This window comes from Pinus tabuliformis, chromosome 4_2, assembly GCF_031772625.1.
Source record: "Pinus tabuliformis cultivar Carrire ecotype Pingquan chromosome 4_2, CPIR1, whole genome shotgun sequence".
NCBI lineage: Eukaryota > Viridiplantae > Streptophyta > Pinopsida > Pinales > Pinaceae > Pinus > Pinus tabuliformis.
In genome coordinates, this window is record NC_142304.1 from 836,347,967 (window position 1) to 836,367,937 (window position 19,971).

The window sequence follows — 19,971 nt, forward strand, 5'->3', positions numbered from 1 at the left end:
TGAAACATGATCTTGAGTTAGCAGCGATTATACATGCATTGAAGATGTGGGGACACTACCTTCTTAGTAGGTGGTTTGTGCTTATGACTGATCACATTGGGTTGAGGTATTTGTTTGACTAGTTGAATCTGAACGCCAGGTAGGCTAGATGGTTAGCCACGATTAGGGAGTTTGATTTCAAGTTCAGTTTTATCAAAGGTAAAGAGAACATGATGGTAGATTCTCTTAGCAAATGGGTATAGGTACATCACTTTGTAGCTATGAGCTCCTATGGACCGACTTATGGGATAGGATCTTGCAAGCAAGACAATAAGATGTCAGGTATATGGAGATTGTGAACAGGTTATAGTAGGGTAATAGTACAGGTACAGGTACATGTTGTGGTACAGGTGCAGGTACATGTAGTCATATGGGTGTAGGTGGAAGTACAAGTACAGGTACCAGTGCAAATGCACAGGACATAGACTATTATCTTACAGCAGATGGATTGGTCAGGTTCTGAGACAATATATATGTATCGAATAGTAGTGACCTCAAGAAGGTGATCTTGAGGGAGCTTCATGTGAAACCATATTCAGGTCAGCCAGGTTATCAGAAGACATTGACAACAGTGAAGAGATATTACTATTGGTCGAAACTGGAGAGGGATGTACCAAGGTTTGTGGCTAGATGTTTCAACCTAGTGAGAGGAAGCAGAGTGTAAACATATAGGTGGACTGCTACAGCCGATTACGATTCCAAAATGGAAATGGGAGGTTATTTCCATGGACTTCATCACAAGGTTGTCGAAGACAGTGAACCAGCACCATTCCATCATGGTCATTATGGACAGGTTAACAAAGGTTGCTCGCTTCATTTCGGTGAAGTCTACGTACTCAACTAGCAATGTGGAAAAGGTGTTCATCAAAGATGTTGTTAGGCTACATGGTGTTCTAAATAAGATTATGTCAGATAGGGATGTGAAGTTCACTTCCAAGTTTTGGAAGGAGTTATTTGCATGTTTGGGCACAAAGTTGGCCTTCAACACAACTTATCGTCCACAAACAGATGGATAAACAGAGAGTGTGTTATCACAAAACCTAACCCTGATAGGCTGCTGATCAAGTAGACCTTTAGTAACTGTTTCAAACCAACTTTTGCTGAGGCTTAGTCTCCTCAACCTAAGAGGGCTCTCTCACTAGGATAAAGATTTTAGTAATAAATTAGATGGCTAACTCTATGAAACAAATGAAGGAGTGTGAATGGTTGAAACACAGTCAATAAACATCCATTGGGCTTATGGAGTCAGAAAATGTTTAGTATGACAACAATATTAGTTGAACATGGAAGTCAAGGCATCAAGAGTTCAATATATCAATTAACACATAAGAACATGTAGGAAACACAATCTACAAATGCATGAAGGAAGTTAGAGCATTGCCAATGAGTTCTAAGTAACATACATTCATACTACTGCAAATGAGGAAATGAGGACAAACATAAAATAAGACAACATTGAACTCTTTCTGAATCCTGAGAAGTAAAGCCAAACTCTGTATTACATAAAAACATAATCTTCTACAATGACACAATATTAGTGTTTTCTCTGAAAATTTCCAACCCTTGGTGCATTACATCTCTTGTCATATATAGAGTTTCATTACAAGCTTGGATTCCTTCCTCCATCAAGAGGGGAATTTGAAATTCTCTAGACCTGACACCTACTTATCTTTAAACAAACTATTAATTACAACTGACTGTAAACTAACAATCCTAGAGACCTAATTTGACTAGGAGTGTAACTCCTTATTTATGCTGGTAACAACCTTAACTATGAAAATAAACTCGTTCTTTGACATTTGTCCCTCTTCCTCTTTGGCTTAAGTGATGACTTTAAACTTCATGTTGGCCTTTGATTGCTTGTCCTTTGACTGTCCCTGGATACTAGGAAAACTGCGCCTGTATTTTCTATTTTGGTCTCCAAAGGGGTTCCTCAAATTCTGCTAACCATATTATCCCCTTTAATAACATGTGATGCCTTGAATTTATCCAAAGGTCCTGCTCATATACACATGCTAAGACAAACCCCTTAGATGATGCCTGAAGTAAGACAATCTGTCTGAGCTACGAAATGACTGTTGTTTTCATAGAGCAAAGTTTGGAGTTACTATATGCTTCTCATTCTTTGAATTTTCCTTTGCTTAATATTCAAAACTTCTAAGGTGGACCTTTTGTGTCTTCTGCAACAACATTCTTTCATAATGGTTCCCCTTTTCATTTCAAAATTGATTCAAAGAAAACAAAATTAGCAGCTTGAGCAGTTTCGTAGCGCACTACGAAACTGTTGTGTGAATCAAGAACATAGTTTTTTGTCATTTTTTGGGATTTTTTATGGCTTCTCCACATGCTAATGAGCCAAACAAACTGACATTATTTATCCAAAAGAACCTTCAATCTTCAAAAAGTAAATTTCACATCAAAATTGTCTAAAAATTTCTTCACTTACTGTCAGGTTCATTTATGTTGAGATCGTTCTTCAGGTTCATTCAGTTGAATCTTGAAATCTTCAACCTATCTTTTCATCATTCGGATTCTAGTTCTTAATTTTTCATTGACCCTTCTAACATATCTTACTTCTTTTATTGCAGGGACGATCCAAGTGAAATATTGAGCATGACTGCCCACTACTTCATATCTTGAAACTTTACCATCTTCCCAACTGGCTTTTACTCTTTTGAAATTTTCTTTTTCAACTGCATGTTTCGTTGCCTTTTCCTTGAGTTGGGCAATCTCAAGATTGGCAGAAACCAATTTCTTTTTGACCTCCTCAAAGCTACATTCTTCCTCATGAGTGATAATTGTCTTGTCTTTATCATCTTTGTGCACTAGTGATGATTGTACTGATGGAACCACAACCTCTTCAAGGAATTCTGCTACCTCCCCTGTCTCACTTGCTTCTAGCTCTGCCTCTTGTAACCTTCTTAAATGTCTAGTCACAGGTCTTCTTGGCTTGAACACAAACTCTGAGACCTGGTCATCAAATTGAAGCTTTTTAGAAGATTTAACTCTTTTTGTTTTGTTCTTACCTGCTTCAAGTAGATCTGCTTGGACCAGAGGAGTCTCTTCTATGTCGATAGCCTGGAGGAGATCATTCAAACTTCCCTTTGAAGTTGGGTTTTCATCAGCAGTCACAGTCTTCCCCTTTTCCTTGGCTAATTGACTTCTTGTTACTCTTCTTTGGACGATTTTATCAATAGACTTCTCTTGTACCACCTCATTGATCTGAACCTTCTTCCTCTATGACTGTTGAGGGGTGTCTTGAACTACTAGTGGTGTCATAGGCTCCTTCACCTACTTTCTAGCTTTCAATTTCACAAACCTACTTGATCTTGCTTCCTCCTGATGACTTACTGCTAGTGAAAAAATTCCAGCCCCTACCCCTTCCTTTCCTGCTGATCCATCAAAGTGCAAAGACAACCATCTCTTCATCTCTTTCTCATCTTCTTGCTAATTTTCTAAGTGCTAATTTTCTGCTTTCATCTATTCCGGTCCACTATTAATTGTCTCATTGAAAAGAATGGTCGATTCAAGTTCAATATCAAATGAATAAATAGGAAAATTTTGAGGTTCGTCTTTGTTGCTTACCATATAGGCCATTATGGTCTCCCGATACAATCTTCTTTGCTTAGCAAAAACAGGGATGGTAGTATAGGTAAAGTCCATCTGCATTGTGCCTTTGATTTTCGTTGCCCATGATCTTGACAGCAGCATCCCAAACTTTGGCGGAATGTCAGCCACAACAATGTCCATAACAATTGTCTTCGCTGGGATTTGTGTTAGACCAACAACAACATCTTTAATTAAACGAATACATTGGAATATTTTTGAATCAAAAGAGAATAAATCCTTATATGGTCTTGTTACCTGTAATCCTAACCTTTCCATAATTACTTTGGGCATAAGATTATGAGATTCCCCCGAATCCAACATAGCATTATGTAAGGTCATATCATGAATACTAATGCTTACATAGAAAGGAGGAAAATCTTCATTCTGATCATCTTCTACCCTTGGACCCAAGTATATAGTAGGGTTATCTTCTTGCACATTTAAGATATCAACAGCTCCTGGTTGTGAATTTAACATCTCTACAATATTGCTTCTGTATTTGTCTACCTTGAGAATTTCACTAAAAGGGACTGATATTTTGATTTTTGCAATTTCATTCTCAAGGTTGAAAACATAAACAGTTTTTCCAACTTCTTTGATAGGAGATGGAGGTTGAATGTCCTTTTTACCAAGTGGAGAATCATTTTTACCTTCAGCAGCCTTTGGCGTATCCCTTTTGGCTTCAACAGCCTTTGAAACATCCTTCTTGGGCTATTTTTTGTTTGCAATAATTGGTACATTTCTATTTATGAGATTGTATTGTTTTTTCATTTCAAAGATAGCATGTTGATACCCTTTTAAATAATTTGAAGGCTCCTCTCTTTACTTGGTCAAACTAGACTCATCATTCTCTTCCTTAGTCAAGAAAATTCCTGACATTTCTTCATCAAGACAATGGATAGATTCTTCAGGAATCTCAGGCTCATCTTCTTCATCAACCAAATTCTGCTTAAAAGGAGGTGTTGGGTCCCTATAATACTAGTGATTACCCCATTACTATTGTAGTTATACTCCCTATTTATATTGTTGTGCCCCCATTGCCCCCCATATTGTTATTAATGTGCCCATAGAATCCCTCTATTGTTATTTTTGCGCCTTTATATTATTATTGTTAGGTCGGCTGGATTATATTGTGACTCCTTAGACTCCTATATATAGAAAGGAGGTTTTGTCATTTGAACCATCCAAGAATTGTTCATTTATGTAATGTAAAGGAGGTTGCCCCCTCTAAGAGGCTGAATTCTAAGGCGTTGATCTATCTTTTCTATCTTTCCTTGAGCTGGTTTCATAACATTTGGTATCAGAGCTTTGGATTCTAGGGTTTCGCTGCTCCAAACAGGTCATCGTGGCATTTTCGCTATAACTTTTTTTCTGTGACGTTTCAGAAGCTGCAAAAAAAACCCATTTGAGAAGAAATCGCGCTGAACCTTGGGTCCAAATTTTAGAGATTTTCGCGCGATATTTGCGGAGATATGATCTGAGGAAGTTGGTCTTTTTGCAGACTCCTGAATTACACTCAAAACAGGTGACCTGAGGAAAATCGTCATAACTTTCTTTCTGAGCATCGGATTGAAATTTCGTAAGAAGGTACAGAAAGAGGACGGACTGTAGTTTTCTTTTATATATTTTTTAGAGTCAAAGGTTGAAACAGTGACAAGTGGCACTTCGTACAAGTTCGCTCTACTGAACTAGTCTATAATCAGGTCACTACGGGAGATTGTGCATAACTCTTTCTTGGAGAATCCAATTTGGATCAGACTAGTGGCATTGGAAAGAGGACATAGAAGGCTACTACAGGTCAAAATTTCAGAACTGGATGATTCGAAATTATAGAGATACATCAGATTCAATATCAGGCTTCTACAAAGAAAAAAAGGTGTGTAGTTTTTTTTTAAATTTTTGCATAAGCTTCGTTTGAAGGAATTCAAAGGGCATAGTAAAGCATTATTATTGGTAACTGATGCCCCGAGGAAAGAAAATGCAAACACCTAGTAAGGAACCTGAAAGCTCTAGCATGACTCATGAAGAAGAGGAAGAAATGCTACATGATATATCAAAATTACAAGAACAAGTGCAACAAATGTCACGCTCACAAAAGCTAACAGATGCTAAGATAAATGGCGTGGAATCTAAGATAAAGGGCATGGAAGCTAAGATGGATGGCATGGAAGCTAAGGTGAATGGCATGGATGGTAAAATTGATGGCATGGATGATAAGATGGAAGAATTGAAGATAAATATGAATAAGTTGCTACAAGAAATGGTCACTAAGGGTGAAAGAGTACTAAAGGAAACTCATGATGAGAACAAAAGAAATGTTAATCATGATTCCATAGACTCTAATGTTGGATCGAAGACTCACCACGTTCCAAAAATCGATATGAGGAAGTTTGATGGCAAGGATCCCACCACATGGATATTACAGATGGAGCAATTCTTCGATCTCAATAATGTGCAAAACACACAAAAGGTACGTATGGCAACTTTATATTTGGAACCAAATCAGTTTGTATGGTATCAATGGCTTTGTTCTCGTAAACAGTTTATCACTTGGGCAATTTTTACGGAAGAATTGATAGCACATTATGAGGATACAAAAAGCAACACTTTTTTTAGCCAATTGATAAGTCTCAAACAAAAGGGTTCAATAATGGAGCACATTGAGGAGTTCCAAAAATTGAACATAAGGGTAAAAGATATTCCAGAGGAGCATAGGATTGATGTGTTCATAGGGTCTTTAAAGGATAATATCCAACATAATGTGCGCCTTTGGGAACCTGATTCATTAGAGAAGGAATTCAGGTTAGCAAGAAAAATGGAAAGCAAAATTATGGCAACTAGGAAGCATACCATTCACAACTATAAAGACGGAAGTGTTGTTGCCCATAGTCTTCCACAACCTACAAGGTTGACACCACAACAATTGGAAGAAAAAAGAGCAAAAGGGCTTTGTTACAATTGTGATAGCAAATACACAAAAGGTCATAAGTGTGCTGAGAAGAAATTATTCTACATAGATTGTGAAGAGGAAGAAGAAAAGGAGCAAGAAAGGTCCAAAGAAGAGGATATATTCCAGGAACAAAGCCTAGATGAAGAACAAATAAATCCGACCATATCTTGTAATGCATTGGCGGGAATTACCACTCCTCAAACCATCAAGATAGAAGGACAAATCAAGAAGAAAAAGGTAATAGTGTTGATTGATTCAGGAAGCACCCACAATTTTATTCATTGTAGGGTAGCAAAAGAATTGAATTGCTTCCTATATCCAGCACCAGAGTGTCAAGTGATGATTGCAAATGGAGGAACAATAAATTGTTCTGGAAAGTGCCATAATATCAAGCTATCCATGGGAGAATATGTATTGACTAGCCCAATGCTTTCCATTCCAATGGGAGGTGCTGATGTTGTACTAGGAGTCCAATGGCTACAATCCTTGGGTACAATAGCTTTTAATTTTCAAGAACTTTTCATGAAATTTTCTATGGAAGGAAAGGAAGTTGAATTAAGGGGTATTGCAGGAAAACCAGGAAAGATAATCAGCTCTAATGGCATGACAAAGCTTCTAAAAAAGGAGCAAAGAGGTGTAATTGCACAATTATGTTCGCTAGATGTTTCCACATTGGAATCATCTATTTCTCCAGATCTCCAAAAAGTCCTGGACAATCATTCCAAGGTATTTGAGACTCCCAAAGGTCTCCCACCTATGCATGATCATGATCATGCTATTCATCTGATTCCAGGAAGTGTTCCTCCAAACATCAGGCCGTACAGATATCCCTATGTCCAAAAAAGTGAAATTGAACGTATGGTTGCAGAAATGCTAGAGGCTGGTATAATTCAACCGAGTCAAAGTTCTTTCTCTGCTCCAGTAGTATTGGTGCACAAGAAGGATGGATCATGGCGCATGTGTCCGGATTTAATGGCAGAAGTGTCCTCAGACACGTAATTTTATTAATCAGAAAAAACAATTAATTACAACTAGCTAGTTGGTTTAGACAAACTATTAATTACAACTCACTATAAACTTACAGTCCTAGAGACCTAATTTGACTAGGAGTGTAACTCCTTATTTATGCTGGCAACAACCTTAACTATGAAAATAAACTCGTTATTTGACATATGTCCCTCTTCATCTTTGGCTTAAGTGATGACTTTAAACTTCATGTTGGCCTTTGATTGCTTGTCCTTTGACTGTCCCTGGATACTAGGAAAACTGCCCCTGTATTTTTTGTTTTGGTCTCCAAAGTGGTTCCTCGAATTTTGCTAACCATATTATCCCCTTTAATAACATGTGATGCCTTGAATTTATCCAAAGGTCCTTCTCATATACTTGTGCTAAGACAAACCCCTTAGATGATGCCTGAAGCAAGACAATCTGTCTGAGCTACAAAATGACTGTTGTTTTCGTAGCGCAGAGTTTCGAGTTACTATATGCTTCTCATTCTTTGAATTTTCCTTTGCTTAATATTAAAAAATTCTGAGGTGGCCCTTTTGTTTCTTCTGTAGTAGCATTCTTTCACAATGGTTCCCCTTTTCATTTCAAAATTGATTAAAAAAAACAATACTGGCAGCTTCAACAGTTTCGTAGCGCGCTACGAAACTACTGTGTGAATCAAGAACACAGTTTTTTGTCATTTTTTGGGATTTTTTTATGGCTTCTCCACATGCTAATGAGCCAAACAAACTAACATTGTTTATCCAAAAGAACCTTCAATATTCAAAAAGTAAATTTCACATCAAAATTGTCTAAAAATTTCTTCACTTACTGTCAGGTTCATTTATGTAGAGGCTGTTCTTCAGGTTCATTCAGTTGAATCTTCAAATCTTCAATCTGTCTTTTCATCATTTGGATTCTAGTACTTAATTTTTCATTGACCCTTCTGACATATCTTGCTTCTTTTATTGCAGGGACTGTCCAAGTGAAATATTGAACATGACTGCCCACTACTTCATATCTTGAAACTTTTCCATCTTCCCAACTGGCTTTTAGTCTTTTGAAATTTGCTTTTTCAACTGCATGTTTCCTTGCCCTTTCCTTGAGTTGGGCAATCTCAACATTGGCAGACACTAATTTCTTTTTGACCTCCTCAAAGCTACATTCTTCTTCATGAGTTATTATTATCTTGCCTCTGTCATCTTTGTGCACTAGTGATGATTGTACTGATGGAACCACAGCCTCTTCAAGGAATTATGCTACCTCCCCTGTCTCACTTGCTTCTGGCTCTGCCTCTTGTAACCTTCTTAAATGTCTAGTTACAGGTCTTCTTGGCTTGAACACAAACTCTGAGACCTGGTCATCAAATTGAAGCTTTTTAGAAGATTTAACTATTTTTGTTTTGTTCCTACCTGCTTCAAGTAGATCTGCTTGGACCAGAAGAGTTCTTCTATGTCGATAGCCTGGAGGAGATTGTTCAAACTTCTCTATGAAGTTGGGCTTTCATCAGCAATCACATTATTCCCCTTTTCCGTGGCTAATTGACTTCTTGTTACCCCTCTTTGGATGGTTTTATCAATAGACTGCTCTTGTACCACCTCATTGATCTAAACCTTCTTCCTCTATGACTATTGAGGGGTGTCTTAAACTACTAGTGGTGTCATAGGCTCCTTCACCTGCTTTATGGCTTTCAATTTCATAAACATACTTGATCTTTCTTCCTCCTGATGACTTACTGCTGGTGAAGAAATCTCCTTAGCCTTAGGGCTAAGTCGTGTTTCAGTTCTAAAGCCTGTCATAAACAAGAAAGCAGACCATTCTCTTCCAATCTTCTCAAGCTCATGTAAAACAATTAACTTAATCAACCCATGATGCAACAATGAGGTTTCACAAGCTTCTTTCTTCAATTGAACCTTATCAGACATTTTGCCTAGGCTACAAAACAGATAAAAAGGTAAGTCTAGAGATATGTTTCCAGTGAAATCTAATAGAAGCTTAAAATGGTAAGAGTACACCTTATGGTATCTCCCTTCACGGGTAAAATATCTTTGGATGCATGACAACAAGTTGGCATATGAATCTTTTACATAGCTTCTGGGCACTGATTTGGTTAAGTTTAAGCTTATGAATTCTGGCTTCATAAATTCTTGGCAGGGTGCCATTTCAAATTTGAAGTTCTTGAACCATCTTTCCTGGCCTCTTGGTATCTCTGTGACTATAGATATAACCTCAAGAGAAATTGGTATTTCTATCACTCCGACTCTTGAATTCAAACCAGTGAAATTGAAGGCAAATTCCTTGGTTACTTGAACGTGACCACCCTGAAGTTTTTTGCAGAATCTCCAACAGCCCACCTGTTTGAATGCATGTTCAACCTCTCTATTTCTCATGAGCACATCTAAACCTTCAGGTTGAGCTCCAAGACACCTGATCTATGATTTTTCCTTTCCTTAGACATGTCTATGAAAGCCCTAAAAGGAAACTTGAAGATAAACCTGCACTGTGTTGGTTTGAACACTGTCTCGCTTGAATTTGAAACAGAGAACTGCCTCGCTTGAGCTTTCAAAAAGTTCTGGTGAATGTCGTCCCTAAGCTTGCCAATTGTCCTTTTATGCATGAAAGGAACATGGGAAAGACCAAGACTAACTCACCTCACCTTACTTTTTTTGAAATTCGAAAAGATTGCGTACCAGACTTCTAACAAATCTAATGATGAGGATGAATGGCTGCACGTGATAAGCATGGTTCATGAACTGACACATGGTGATGAAACATTAACAGATTTTGATGGATTAGATAGCTAGACAAGATCTGGCACGAATCCCCGATTTCATAGTGCAGCCAGTGCAAATTATGGGTTTTGCGCTACAAAATCTCCTAATTAAGAATCCATGTTTTCATAGCGCACATAGTGTATTTTTATGAGTTTGCGCTATGAAAACTCCTAGTTGATTTCGTAGCACATATCAACTTTAAAACAATGTTAACGCGTGACACATATGAACCAATGTGGGACTAATGATAGTTAAAACAAGATTGTTGACCTTATCTGACAATGAGAACAAGACTCTATTCTATGTTTTAGACTCCTTAAACAAAACAATAGAAATGACTTGACCAAAACCAACTTAAAACTTTGGAACCATACAAGTTGTCCCAATTTTTTTTTATTTTTTATTTTAGTGATAACAGAGTGTCAAAAGGATATTGGAGGACATGTTGAGGATGTATGTGATGCATCAGAAGTGGAAGTGGGAAGAGTATCTCCCTTTGGTAGAGTTCGCATACAAAAATGGTTACCGGGATTCATTGAGGATGAGCTATTTTGAGGCATTGTAGGGGCAGAGTTATAACACTCCCATTAGTTGGAGTGATCTGATTAGCAGAGTATTGATTGGACCATATATGTTGGCAGACATGGAACACGCGATGCAGGTCATCAAAAAGAATCTAAAGGAAACACAAGATATGCGGAATAGTTATGCAGATAGGAACAGGTTGTCCAAGGAGTTCCAAGTTGGGGAACATATGTACTTGCACATCAAACCAAAGAATAGATCCTTGAAGAGTGGATCATGTGCCAAGCTGGCACCATGGTTTTGTCAACCCTTCAATATCATTAAGAGGATTGGGACAGTAGCCTATTGACTTGCATTGCCTCTGACAGTGAAATTCGACGATGTTTTCCATGTATCTTTGCTTAAGAAGTATTTTAAGGATGTTGATCATGTAATTGACTGGTCTGTATTGCAGGTGGAACTAGATGGAGAATTCCAGTTGGAGCCTCAGTGTATATTACAGAAAAATGTGCTCATGCTCCGGAACCAAGCAATCGAGTAAGTTAAAGTGCAATGGAAGCACTTTGAGCATGAAGCTACATGGGATATGGTGGATCAGATACTAGTCATGTATCCTTCCTTGTTTTCCAGTTGAGGAAAAGCAACTTGATATGGTGGTTTGGTATTCGCTTATGGTCTTTTATTATGGTGGTTTATTATATGCTTTATGGTGGTTCGATATGTGCGTTATGATGGTTTGATATATTTTATATGATGTTTTGATATGTCCTTAGATATGATGACTAGTATATCTTTGACAAATGTTTTGGTATATGATTTGGCATATGTTTTGGTGTCTATATTTTTATGATGTTGTTATATGTACACTCATGTATGGATGTATATACCGTAACGATTTGTGTTATAAAGCTCCACTATGCAGTATGGGTGTCATGTCATTATGGAATGGGAGAGGATGAATATAGAGGTTGGGAAAGGGAGTTATGACTTCTCCATAGATATGATTAGGCCCTTATCTGAAGGAGGTAGCTCATAGGGATAAGACCAAGAGGCCAAGTTGGGAGAATTCGACCTCATCTATGCCAAACAAACTCCATCTCGTCGCTTTTGACAGAGCGATGCCATCGTGGGTCAAGTATAGTGCAACATGCGATCATCGTTACTTTTGGCCTCATAAGAGCAATGATCCTCAAATTAGGTTTTTAGAACTATTTTCTTCAGGGAAAGCTCAAGGCATTTTCTAATCAATGTCTTATGAAGCATCTAATTTGCATATATGAATGAGTACACTGCATAATCATCATGTTTCGGGCATTTCGGGGTATGTCACAAGGAAGTGCAGGAGGTGTGACAAAATATTGTGTAACAGATGCCCCCTAAAGCATGAAGGCAGAATGAGGAGTGATGGTTGATATGCTTTACAAACTTTTTCAAGGACGAGGACAATCATTGTCAAGAGACCTACAAATCAAGGACGCATATACATATTCATATCTGAGATCAAGACACGAATCCACAGTATGGATGCAACCATCCGAATGATAAGGACTATATGAAAACATCCATGGTGTGGGAACAACCATCCAAATGAGAAGGATCATTTATGAATCTAAGATCCAAGGTATGGACGCATCCATCCAATATAAAAGGATCATCATAAATGTAAAGTTCCACGATATGGTCACAACCATCCGTATAGCAGAAACATGTGTACAATCATGAATAACGTATAACTCCATGTAGCCTGAGTCATATCAGGGTCTTGAGCTTCATCTTGACCTGATCAAAGTATGAATTCTAACATGTGAATAAATTTTTTGAAGTCAAACATGCGATAAAACCACCTGATTACCAGCCAGTGATGTGGACCGTTAACAGGTATGAGAGAAACCACCAATAATGACAACGGCTCTCAAGGTACAACAATACAATCCATGAATGTGATAATGAAACTAAATTCGAACACTTGTGGAATCATCCAATCGAAGGCCAATGATGAAGACTTGTCGTCGGATGCGAAGAACTTGCCATTAGGGCGTGCAAGCTCTAAGGTACTGAAAGGGAGTTTCTAAGTCATCTTCCTAGATAATGAGCCGAAGTCGATAAGAAGCGACCCTTCGAAGGAGGGCAATTATGAGTCCCCATCATCGACATGAAACAAAGAATAAAGTGGAATGAAATGAAAAATATCTAAGACTATAACAATGGGTCAGACAATGTATAGGTAAATAATTACAAATAGTACTTCTCTTGAACATTGGCGACACAAATCCAGAGTGTGGCAACATTTGACTCAGCATAGGACTAAATTTCATGATGACAAAATGGAATAGTCAAACGAGAGGAAAAATGGATCACACAAACCTAGGAGGACAAGTTACTGAGTGAGGATATCCCAAACTCGACATGAAAGCAGAAGAGTGTCATGTTCAAGAGCGACATGTTGCCTATACAAAGGATGCTTCATCTTCATTTTTCCCTGTTGTTTCTAGCGAGTACCCCAATTACTTTTATCACAATAATGAAGGGGATATCATATGCTTGTCATGTAAGTTCATTCTTCGAATGAATCCATCCTAGTAAGTTTTACGAGTCCTAGGAAGGAGAAACTCGGTCTCATTATGGTGATGAGTCTTTCATCGTAAAATTTTAATGAGTTCGACGTAAGAATAACTTGGTGTCTTTTTCATATTTAGAAAGTTTGAAAAAGAGACAAAAAATAAAACTCCATCATTCCCTTTTTGTAATTTGTCTCTCGAACTCGAAAAGGTAGAAAACAATATCTGAGAGAACCTCTTGACCATGTCGACCAAGGTGTATCTTTTTCGTAAATAGTCAATCTCAGCCCGAAAAAAGGGGTAAACATGTACTGAGGTAACGTCAATTCATTTAATTTAATGAGTTCAAAATGACAAATACTCGGCGATCTTTTCAGCTTTTGAGAGTCAGAAAAGGGCTTAAAGATGACTCTAGGGGGGTTCCTTTTTCGTTTATTTTTTAATGAGTCCGAAAAAGAGATAAAACAAAAACTCATGAGAATCAGTAAAAAATAATCACTGTGTGTTGGAAATGATACTGAGAGGGGGATTGAATCAATATTAGCAAATCAATAATATTTCTTTCCACAATTAGATTTGTATACGCTACTTCAGTTAATGAAACTTGCGTATATACGCAACTGTTGTTAAGAAAACTAGCATATATCCTGCAGACTTATAATTTAGTTAATTCATCAGATGTTGATCTTTAATCTGTGTATTAGAACCATATAATAGCAACAAGGTACAGTAAAAACAGAGCAGACAATCACACACATGAACACAAGATATAAGGTGGAAACCCAATGTGGGTGAAAACCACCTATTGCAATTCATCTCTATCTTTTTTAATAAGAAACTTCTTTTTAAAATATTTTTGTACTAGTGCAGTCTTATACCAGTATGCAGGTTTCTACCTACAAAAGGCTACAACCTTCTCTCGTTCTCCAACTTCTCCTGGAAGGGAGCTACAACCTCCTTAGCTCTTGTACTAGCTGATGTACTAGTACGTAGGTGCTGACCTACAGAAGGCTACAACCTTCTCTTTTCTTCCAGGGACCACGTTTCATAAATTTTCAGACTGGATTCGTCAATAACATCAATCAAATATCAAATATATCTGCATCAACCAATCTCCTTTGTACCAACCAAAACTGAATCAAACAATCACTTTTCTGAAAGCTGTAACCAGAACACAATAACAGTAACCAGAACCCAAGCCAGAATCTAGAAAACTGCAACAATAGACAGAAGTTGCTAAAACATATTTTATGAGGTGTTTGCTACTTCAATGTGTCTAAATTGTGTGATGTTGGGTGTGGAACATGATTGTTCAGAGGTCTTTGTTTCAGCCGATTGTATACCCTAGGAAGTTTGTACACCCCTCCATGTGGGGGGGTGCGGGGGGGACTTGTCCCCCCCCCACGAGGGTGCGGGGGGGCACTTGTCCCCCCCCCCCATGGGGGTTCGAGGGGGTCGATCCCCCCCAGCTGGGGGGTCTGGGGGCCAGCGGTCCCCCAACGGGGGTTTCGGGGGCAGCGCCCTCGAAGCTAAAAACAGATGTAAGGTTTCCTTACAAAAGTATAGTAATTTCTAGTCAATTTGCGTTGTTCATTAGGCGGATGATCTGACGGTAGAACTTATGTCTAGTTTAGGGTTTTTTGCCCTAGAAGGCAACCCCTCTCTTTGTATGAGGGCATTGTATTTGAGGCTGTGTAATAGATGTGTATTCTCTGAGCGAGAAACAGCGAGGTGAGACTGTGAGAGAAAACAAAGGATATTACAGCGGATTTGTTGTAGGTTGTGTCTCTTCATTTTGCTGGATAATAGAAAGGAAGGACTGGCTGTTCGAGGTGGATGTAGCCCAAACTGGGTGAACCACATATATCTGTGTCTCTCTTGTTTTATGCATTTTTTGTGTTTATATTTCTGCAATATTTTATGTGTTCCATTGCTCCGTAAGATATAATTTTCTAATAACTAGTATCAAAGCCAAAAGTCTATTTGGCTGATAAACTCGCAGGAAAGAAGGGTTCCTGGTTCAAGTGGGAGCAATGGCGGAAGATGGTAAATTTAGGGTCAAGAAATTTAATGGCCAAAACTTATAGCTGTGGAAGATGCAGATGGAAGATTATATGTATCAGAAATATTTGTACCTACCATTGGGTGGAAAAACAAAGATGTCGATGGGTATGACAGATGAAGAATGGAACCTTCTCGATAGAAAGGCACTCGGAATAGTAAGGTTGTGCCTCGCAGCGTTGGTTGACTTCAACATTTCGAAGGAAACAATGACAGAGGCTTCGATTAAGGTATTAGTGAAACTATATGAAAAACCCTCAGCCTCAAACAAGGCATTTCTTATGAAACGGTTATTTAATATGAAGATGTCAGAACGTGGATCTGTTGCAAACCATTTAAATGATTTAATATTGTTACAAGTCAGTTAAGTTATGTAGGGGTAAACTTTGATGATGAAGTTAGAGCTCTGTTATTCTTGTGCTCATTTCCAGAAAGTTGGAATGGTTTAGTAACGGCCATTAGTAACTCTGTTTCTGGATCTAGTACTTTAAAGTTTGATGATGTTGTCGGTGCTATCCTTAGCAAGGAAATGCGACGGAAAAGCTCCAATGAGACATCAAGTAATTCTTTAAGTGCAGAGTCTAGGGGAAGAAAAATGGAAAGAGGAAAGAGCTCAGGATATCACAGTAAATCAAGGAAAGGTAGATCCAAGTCCAGATCGGGGATAGTGTGCTGGAAATGCGGAAAGAAAGGACACCTAAAGAAAGACTGTAGATCTCGGAAGGGAAAAGAAGGATATGCACAACAAGAAAACAATCATGAAGCAAATGCGATAGGTGAGGTGTTACAAGATGCTTTGATTCTTTCTTTCGAAAATATTACTAATTCCTGGGTGGTAGATTCAGGGGCCTCATTCCATGCCACACCTGATAAGAAATATTTTCATGACTATGTTCAAGGAGATTTTGGACAAGTCCCGTTTGGGTGATGATAAACCCTGTAAAATTGTTGGAATGGGTAAGGTTCTTGTAAAACGGAAAAATGGAAACCAATGGCTACTAAAGGAGGTAAGGCATGTTCCAGATCTGAAGATTTCAACAGGGCAGTTAGGCAGTGAAGGTTGTGTGACAACTTTCACAGATAAAGCTTGGAAGGTCACCAAAGGAGCCCTGGTAATAGCAAAAGGCGAAAAGATTGGTACATTGTATTTATGCAATGGTATTTCTAACTCTATTAATGCTTTAACTTCCAAAGGATCAGATGTAGCATTATGGCATCATAGGCTTGGACACATGAGTGAAAAGGGGATGAATATTCTTCACTCAAGGAATATGTTGTCAGGTTTGAAGAATGATTTGGAATTCTGTGAGAATTGCATTTATGGAAAACAGAAGAGAGTCAGATTTCTCAGAGTTGGGAAAGAAAAGAAGAGCGAAAAATTAGAGCTTGTGCATACAGATGTATGGGGACCTGCTCAGGTATCATCTCTCGGTGGCTCTCATTATTATGTTACCTTTATTGATGATGCAACTAGAAAAACTTGGATTTATTGTATTAAGAATAAATCTGATGTATTTGATACTTTCAAGAAATGGAAAGCTTTGGTTGAGATTGAGACAGGAAAGAAATCGAAGTGTCTCAGATCAGACATTGGAGGTGAATATTGCAGCAAAGAGTTTGATAGGTACTGTTCAGAGCATGGAATTCGCAGAGAGAAGACAGTCCCAGGAACACCACAAGAAAATGGTGTGTCAGAAAGGATGAACAAAACAATCATGGAGCGTGCAAGGTGCATGAGATTGCCTGTAGGATTGCCTTTACAGTTTGGGCAGATGTTGTATGTTGTTTATCTAATAAACAGAGGGCCTTCAAGTTCCTTGGATGGTGGCGTTCCAAAGGAAGCATGGACAGGTAAAAAGGTAAACTACTCTTTTTTAAAGCCTTTTGGTTGTGAGGCCTTTGTCCATATTAATAAAGAAAACATAACAAAGCTTGAGGCAAAATCAGAGAAATGTACCTTTATTGGACATGGTGTTAATGATTTTGGTTATCGCTTATATGATTATGAAAATCACAAAATCATTAGGAGCAGAGATGTAATATTCAATGAAAAGGTCTTGTATAGGAATTAGTTGCAAGAAAAGAAACAGGAAAAAGAAAACAAGGAATACACAGTTCTTGATGAAATCACTGAAAAAGTAAAGGTGCCTGAAAATAATAATAATCAACAACCACAACAACAACAACCATCACAACAACAACAGGCACCCCAAACACCTGAAAGGGGTGTTAGAAGATCTACCAGGATAAGTATACCCCCTGAACGATACTTTCCTTCATTATATTATTTATTGTTCACTGATTCTAGTGAACCCAAATGTTATGAAGAAGCAATGCAGGTTGAAAGCAGGAAGAAGTGGGAGGTAGGCATGGAAGAAGAGCTGGGCTCCTTAATGCATAACCAAACTTGGGACTTAGTAAAGTTGCCTGCAGGAAAAACTACATTGAAGAATAAATGGGTTTACAAGCTGAAGGAAGAAGATGGAGGAAAACAAAGGTACAAAACTAGACTTGTGGTGAAGGGGTTTGCACATAAGATAGGTATTGATTTTGATGAAATATTTTCTCCTATTGTTAAAATGACTTCAATCAGAACTATTTTAAGTCTAGTAGTAGTTGAAGATTTGCATCTTGAGCAATTAGATGTAAAGACAACCTTTTTCCATGGGGATTTGGAGAAAGAGATATATATGCAACAGCCATAAGGATATGAGGTAAAAGGGAAGGAGAAACTAGTGTGCAGGTTGAAGAAGAGCTTGTATGACTTAAAACAGGCTCCAAGGTAGTGGTATCTAAAATTTGACAAGTTTATGTCTGAACAAAGTTATACTAGATGTCTCTCTAATCATTGTGTTTATCTGAAAATGCAAAATGATGGCAGCTATATTATATTTTTATTGTATGTAGATGACATGCTTGTTGCAGGGTCTAACATGTAGGAAATAAATGTGCTCAAAAGAAAATTGGCAAATTCATTTGCAATGAAGGATTTGGGAGCTGCAAAACAAATCCTTGGTATGAGAATAACTAGAGACAGGAAAAATCGCAAATTAACATTGTCTCATAATGAGTACATACAAAAGGTGTTGAAAAGATTTAATATGCACAATGCAAAACCAGTTAGTACACTTTTTACTAACCATTTCAAACTTAGTAAGGAAATGTGCCCAAAGACCCAAGAAGACATGGATTATATGTCTAAAGTTCCATATTGATCAGCAATTGGAAGCTTAATGTATGCAATGGTCTGCACAAGGCATGATATTGCACATGCAGTGGGAGTTGAAAGCAGGTACATGAACCATCTAGGAAAGGAACATTGGATGGTAGTGAAATGGATTCTCAGATATTTGAAAGGTACAACAAATCAAGCATTATGCTTTGGTGGTTCAAACATTTTTCTACAGGGATATGTTGATGCAAATATGGCAGGTGACAGAGATAACAGGAGGAGCACTACAGGATATGTATTTACTGTAGGTGCAACAACTGTCAGATGGGTTTCAAAAATCCAAAGTGTTGTTGCACTTTCAACAACAGGAGCAGAGTATGTTGCTGCTGCAGAGGCTAGTAAAGAAATGATTTGGTTACAAAGGTTTATGGGTGAATTGGGTAAGGAGCATGATATGGGCACGTTATACAGTGATAGGCAAAGTGCCATTCATCTTGCAAAGAACTCAACATTTCATTCCAGGACTAAACACATATAGCTCAAATACCATTTCATACAATCAGTGTTGGAAGATGGAGAGTTGAAGCTCGAAAAGATACACACTAGCCAGAATCTTGCAGATATGCTAACAAAAGTTGTAATCAGGGAGAAACTGAGAATATGCTTAGTTTCAATTGGTCTTCAAGGATGACGATGAAGATGAGAAATAGTTAGGTCCAAAGAGGAGTCATTGCCCAGTAAATGAAGCAGCGATGGAGTTGCTATAATCATTCTCCAAGTGGGAGATTGTTGGGTGTGGAGCATGATTGTTCAGAGGTCTTTGTTTCAGCTGGATGTATATCCCAGGAAGTTTGTACACCCCTCCATGTGGGGGTTCGGGGGGGCCGATCCCTCCCGGCTGCGGGGTCCGGGGGCCAGCGGTCCCCCGGCGGGCTGCCCACGAAGCTAAAAACATATGTAAAGTTTCCTTGTAAAAGTATAGTAATTTCTAGTCAATTTGGGCCGTTCATTAGGCGGATGATCTGACAGTAGAACTTATGTTTACTTTAGGGTTTTTTTCCCTAGAAGGCAACCCCTCTCTTTGTATGAGGGCATTGTATTTGAGGTTGTGCAATAGATGTGTATTCTCTGAGCAAGAAGCATAGAGGTGAGACTTTGAGAGAAAACAGAGGATATTACAGTGGATCTGTTGTAGGTTGTGTCTCTTCATTTTGCTGGATAATAGAAAGGAAGGACTGGCTATTCGGGGAGGATGTAGCCCAAACTGGGTGAACCACGTACATCTGTGTCTCTCTT